Raw genomic sequence first — 6,699 nt, 5'->3', positions numbered from 1 at the left:
CCTAATGTGATTTTCATAGGCCAATGATTTGTTCTTGCCACTGTTCCTTGTTAGACACCAAAGTCAATGATGCAACGGGTCCTTTCTGTACCACAGCAATGAAGCATAGACACAGTATTGGGCTTAAAGGGGCTACAGACACTGAGAGTTACATGGAGACACTAAGCTACTAAGGAGAACAAATGGAGGAAGGGATTCCCCTGTTTTTCTAGGTCACACTGAGCTGGGTGAGGAAGTACAGCTCAGCCCATAACGATCTACTTTCCAGGAGTCTACAGAAAGTCCTCCCTCTTGGCCCTACTAGCTCCTTATGAATTCAAGAGGGAGAATGACAGTACTATACTGCTCAAATATAGTATTTAAGGCTTTCATTCTTTTTATGCAGATGGAGGGGGTAAATTAAGACCGACCGTCTGTACCTTGTGGATAAATCTTACGTTGGGGGCTTTTAGGCCGACATCTCCATGGCTCCTGAGATTGCTTCACATGTTGACTCCTACAGATGTTATAGTTATTTCAATCATCAATCCATATGCATGGCCAGACCCAAGTACTTCCCTGGACATCAAGATCACAGGTCAGAGTGTCCACATTTGTCCTTCACTATGGTTAAGAGACAGACCATGTGCTGTAGAGCATGGAAGTCCTGGGAGGTGATAAGAATGATGACAAGAGGATTTATGAAAATGAAAGCTCTGATGAATTTTTTTTTATCAAGAAAGACATTGAAAAAGGAGGTTCAAGTACAGAGCATTTAACATAAACAGTGCATATACAAAGGAAATATAAAGATGTCATACTTGGGTATAAGGTTCAAGGAGAGACATGGTGATGGAACATATGGATCAGCAGATGGTATCCTTTCTGTACTTGAGAAGAAACCTGAACAGTTCAGAAGTTTAGTTTTCATTTTACTACGATTCTCATTTTCCTTTTAGGAGAACTGGACAAATCACATGTCTAAATTGAGTTACAGTGTTGAGCTTGCCGTGTCTTTGGCTGATCACTCAGGGATCCCTAGGTTTCTTTTCAGTTTTATACCAGTAAGTGTAGCTAGTCTGTTTCCTCCTTTTTGTTGAGATTTATGCATAATTTGTCCTTGTTAAAGTTAATATACGGTACTTGGAGGATGTAGGTTCAATCTTCTTTGTGGCCCTTGGTGAAGTATCCATTCTACCAATAATTGAGGTCAAATAAACAAACATAGAAACACCCTACACACACACACACACACACACACACACACACACACACACACACACACACAGTGAACCAGATGTTGAAAAAAGAGAAAGGGTCTCAGAACAAAAGTGAGCATAAAATTGGAGATGGTGATTAGAATTGGCAAGGAAAATAGCTAAAAACTGGAATCCATAAGGTAAAAAAATAAAGACAGAGATAAGCTCAGATCCCAAAAGAGCTAGAGAAATTCTGAGAAACACTAGACAGAAAATAATGCTCATCAATGTTAACCTAGAACAACACAGAGCAGATTAGTGTAGCTTGTGTGCAGAGAGAACATAGTAATGAATGGAAATTTGCTGTACAGTTAAGTGGCTAAGGAGTCATCTTCTAGATGCCTTGGGATTAGTACTCAGAACTTTAAAGATGAAGGAAACAAATAATAAGCAAATTACCTTGAATAAATACATCCATATAATTGGAATACGTATGAATATGCTTTTCATTTAGACCTATTGATGAACGAAGGTAATAAAAGTGCAGGTAAAGAATCAGAAATTTAACTTAAAAAATAGCTTTCCATACTTCTACAAATCAACCAGTGAATAAAAACATAGTTGTTCACAGTAAATATTAAGTACATACTTTGATTGTCAATCTACAAAAAATCTGGGTAAAATATCGTGATCACAATCCTTAAAATTGTAGGTTTCCAGGGAAGAAAGTGAACAGGATCCCCCTAGTCCACTGGCAGCCTGAAGTGTCTGGGGCATGAAATGGGGGGTGGAGTCGGGTGTGGGGGAGGTGGGTGGCAGAGATCAGGGAGGAAAAGGGAAGGAGCAGGGGAGAGGAGCAGAGAAAGGCAGCCGGGTGTGGGGCTGGGGTGTGGGGGAGGAATCTGGCGAGGGTTAGAATTTTGGCGAGAGTTTGTGGAAGATGGCGCCTGCTGTGACACGGAAGTTTGGTGACTGGCCTCCAGCTAAACGACTCACTAAGGAAGCTATGTGAGATTATTCAAAAGAACGAGGAGGTCAAACAGTGCTCATTCTTCACGCAAAAATTGCAAAGAAATCTTATGGAAATAAAAAACTATTGTTTTACTCCAGCTACTTGATGGATCATTGTCAGTTCTATTATGTATTTCCCCACCTCCTGGGGTTCAATTACCCTTGGCTGTATTTCCTCACAGGTGACTTTCAGGTTTCACCAGGAAAAGATGCCTCTTTTGAAGTTAACTTTTCCTCCCCCTACAGAAGACCCGTGGACTAGTATGGCCTCCTGTTTGTTTATTTGAAATGAGAGTGGGGACCGTTTGTAGCCCCATGTTTACTTTGCTCACTTAGCTGTAGTGTCGGCCTTGTCCTAACCCCGTGCTACCTCATTTGTCTTTCTTTCTTTCTTCCTAAAGGCAATATGTTCTTTATTTGTTTTCTGGAGTGCCAGAATCTGAGCATTTTATATCTTTCTTGGTTGGTAGTTACTTTCATCTTTTTAGTTATTTTGGGACGTGAATGTTTAGGGTAAGTCTAGAGCAATCAACCTTTATTCTAGCTTTGATGATTCCATTTATCTGTGTTGTGGCCCAACTTAGACATTGCTCAATCCCCACATGTTGAAAAGATGGAGAAAAAATTCTCAGGTCTACTGAGCTGTAAAATGTTTCTATCTTAGAGATTAAAAGTAAATTATCTTTACCTAGAAGTTGTGTTTGTATAGATTTTCATATCTTAGAGATTAAAAGTAAATTATCTTTACTTAGGAGTTGTGTTTGTATAGATTTTCATGATTTTTACCATGCATGTGTGAAGACTTTTATTCATCCAAACACTCAAGTACAGATTACATAGATTCTCTCTCTCTCTCTCTCTCTCTCTCTCTCTCTCTCTCTCTCTCTCTCTCGCGTGTGTGTGTCATTTCTTTAGTAATTAAAAATTATTTTGGTATAATGGAGGAGAAGGTCCCCCTCAGTCATAAACTTAGGGGAGGGGAATAGGGTGAAAGAGGAGTGAGGGAGGAGTGGGAGGAAACAAGTGATGGGATAACAATTTAGTTGTAATCTGAATAAATTAATAAAATTAAAATAAAAAATTCAAAAATTAAAACAACAAAAACAATAACAACAATAACAACAACAACAAAACGATTGTTTTGGTCTTCCTCCTTGTGTGTATCTTATGGGCAGTGGTTGGAAGAAAAAAAAAAAGAACAAATGGAACGAGACAGTTGTTCTGAACAAGAATCTCAACCCTGTGCATTTATTGAATAGTGACCAAGAAATGCAACAGCTAAATTTGGAAGGGAAGAACTGCTGCACAGCCAAAACATTGTACATCTCTGATTCAGACAACAGAAAACACTTCATATTGTCAGTAAAGATGTTCTGTGGCAACAGTGATGACATTGGCTTATTACTCAGCAAATGGATCAAAGTCATCTCCAAGCCTCCCAAAATGATGCACTTATTGAAAAATGCCACAGGAACAAAGGGGACTTTGTTCAATTGACTTTGATCACAGACAGTTAGTACCAGATACCTGCATGTAGAAGGAGGAAATTTTCATGCCAGGTCACAACAGTGGGGAGCATCTCATATTCCTCTCTTGGATGATGATGAACGAGAAGGAGAGGCATTCACAGTTAGAGAGGGTTACATCCATTATGCACAAACTGTAAGACTTGTGTGCTCAGTTACTGGTAGGGCACTCCCAAGATTGATAATTATGAAAGTTGATAACCAGACAGCATTGCTGGATGCAGATGACCCCATATCACAACTCCATAAATGTGCATTTTACCTTAAGGGTACAGAAAGAATGTACTTGTGCCTTTCTCGAGAAAGAATAATGCAATTTCCAGCCACTCCATGTCTGAAAGAACCAAATAAAGAAATGATAAATGATAGAGCTTCATGGACAATCATTAGCACAGATAAGGCAGAGTATATATTCTATGAGGGAACGGGCTCTGTCCTTGCCCCAGGCACTCCCGTGACTTTAATAAAACCCTTCACTTGAATGGTGTCGGGATGTAACAATGCTTGAACTCACAGGAAAGAACTTTACTCCAAATTTACGAGTGTGGTTTGGGGATGTGGAAGCCAAAACAATGTACAGATGTGGACAGAGCATGCTCTGTGTGGTCCCAGACATTTCTGCCTTCCAAGAAGATTGGAGATAGGTCAGGCAGCCAGTCCAGGTTCCAGTAACTTGGGTCCGTAATGATGGAATAATTTATTCTACCAGCCTTACCTTTACCTACACACCAGAACCAGGGCCAAGGCCACACTGCAGCACAGCAGAAGCAATTCTCAGAGCCAGCTCATGCCAAGTGCTCACCAACGAATCAAACACAACAGGGAGGGAAGTTAACATAAGCTCTAGCACAAATTCTACCAGTGTCACATCGTCCACAGCAACTGTGGTGTCCTAATTACCGCCTTTTTGCTGGCGCTTAAACTGACTTGAATGTGGCAAAAAGTTGACAAGAGAAAGAAAGAAAGAAAAGAAAAGAAAGAAAGAAAAAGGAAAGAAAGAAAAGAAGAGAAAAAAAGGAAAGGCAAGGATAAAAAGAAAAATCTTTTGTGATTTCTTGAGAAAACTTTTTGTAGCAGGTGATCTATTAAAAAAAAAAACCATTACCTGCAAACACTGATGTGAAGTGCAGAAGCCACATAAAATGAAAACCATCAAAATGTACAAACCATTGGAAATGAAGGTTTTCAGCTCTCTCTCTCTCTCTCTCCTCTCTCTCTCTCTCTCTCTCTCTCTCTCTCTCTCTCTCTCTCACCCCTTTTCATTGTTTTTTGTTTGGTTTTGATTAAATGGTCAAGAAACAGATATGTGATTGAACCCCTAACTCAGATCTAGCCAAGGGACAGGTCATTCTTTACAGATGAGTGAAGAGCGGGGACTGACTTTCACACGAACTCTGGTGCCCCATTTTTGACCACGTCCCCTTGATAGGGAGGCCCGGTGGCACTCAGGGGAAGGATAGCAGGCTACCAAGAAGAGACTTGATACCCTATGAGCATATACAGGGGGAGGAGGTCCCCCTCAGTCACAGTCATAGGAGAGGGGAATAGGGTGAAAGTGGGAGGGAGGGAGGAATGGGAGGATAGAAGGGATGGGATAACAATTGAGATGCAGTATGAATGAATGAATAAATAAGTTAATTTAAAAATTATAAAAAAGAAATAGATGTGGGTAAACTATAGGTTAGGCTAGAAGACACACATCTAACATTGTTTTTATGAACCAAGGAACTTGCATGAGCTTTAGTAAAAGGTACGCTTCACCATACCTTTTTTATACCACAGTGTGGAGTACACCTTGTTACCAAATAGGTTGCGTTCCCCACCCTTTGAGCGTTGGCTCAGAAGTACATTCAGGATTGAGCCTGACCATGCTTGTTCAATCTGAGTACCGAACACCTCCAGGTTCTTTCGGCCTAAGGCTGGAACGTTTTAAAGCTGAAGTCTTAATGACTTTTTTTTCACACTTTGGAATTGTTTGATTTCAGCAAGTCAAATTTTGTAAAGGCCTGCATATTTTTTAAAAAAGATTATATGAAGTCTGCAAAAGCTTTCAATATGCCTCTGCCTTGCCTGCAACACATGCAATGTATGTTAACTTAGTCTATTCTCAGATACTGTTGGTAGGTATTTCTGTATTTTCCTTTTTTTAAAAAATGTATTTATCGTGGTAATCTAAGAGACTCTAATATTTACATGGGGTTCAGTGTGGCCATTTAGTCATTTCTGAGGTTAACTGCACCTAGCATCACTATTGGAAGGGTATGAGCCTCTGCGTGCTCATCAGTTTGTTCCTGTTCCAGGATTTGTTCACATTTCCTTCCTCCCCCAAATCTTGTACATAACTTGTATTATGTGTAGGTTAAGCATTTTGTCTTTAACTTGGAATGTTCCCAGTGATTACATTCAACAGGGAGTTTCCCACCTTGTTGGCAAATGACAAAAAAAATATCATGAGAATTATTTGCTACCAAGATGGTGCCTTTAGGGTGAAATGAAGAAAGTCTCTGCAGGACCATTCATTGTACTGCTTTTCCTTTTTTTTTTTTAAGCCTAGGCCAGAACATCATTATAATTTTAAACATAAGGCCATAAAATGTGCTTCTCCTACACCTAACCCATGGCCCAGTCACCTTTTCCTCTCCTCTCCTCTGGTCTCTCCTCCCAAGATTCTCTCTCCCCCAGCCCGGGAACCTTAACCACGCCTGTCCCATTTGCCCTGTCTAGGTGTGATGGCCTTTTATTGGTCAAATAGGTTAGGGAAGGTACAAGGTGGGGCAGAGACAGCAAGCAATACTTAGCATCAAAATACATCAAACCAACTTCTAACACCTAACTATCTACTTTTGGTGGCCAACCAGGAACAATGGCAGCAAATGATGTATTTTGAGCCTTGGAAACACCAGCACCCTCCCTGATCAACAACTTGAGTTGAACTATACCACACCTGGTACTGTGATTTTCAGTTAACAATCTATGGCTTCTGA

At 40.2% G+C, this 6,699-nt stretch overlaps 1 pseudogene across 1 annotated transcript; it reads left to right on the top strand.

Moving 5' to 3' along the window:
* Positions 1-2,118: 2,118 nt before the first annotated feature.
* LOC311590894 (recombining binding protein suppressor of hairless-like) lies at positions 2,119-4,528 on the top strand (annotated as a pseudogene). The gene is made up of 3 exons: positions 2,119-2,276; positions 3,329-4,177; positions 4,232-4,528. The product of its transcript is annotated as a recombining binding protein suppressor of hairless-like (transcript).
* Positions 4,529-6,699: the final 2,171 nt, after the last annotated feature.

This window comes from Acomys minous (assembly GCF_964271855.1).
Source record: "Acomys minous genome assembly, chromosome: 20".
Taxonomy (NCBI): Eukaryota; Metazoa; Chordata; class Mammalia; order Rodentia; family Muridae; genus Acomys; species Acomys minous.
The sequence above is the reverse complement of the archived record's forward strand: the minus strand, read 5'-3'. Positions and strand labels throughout refer to the sequence as shown.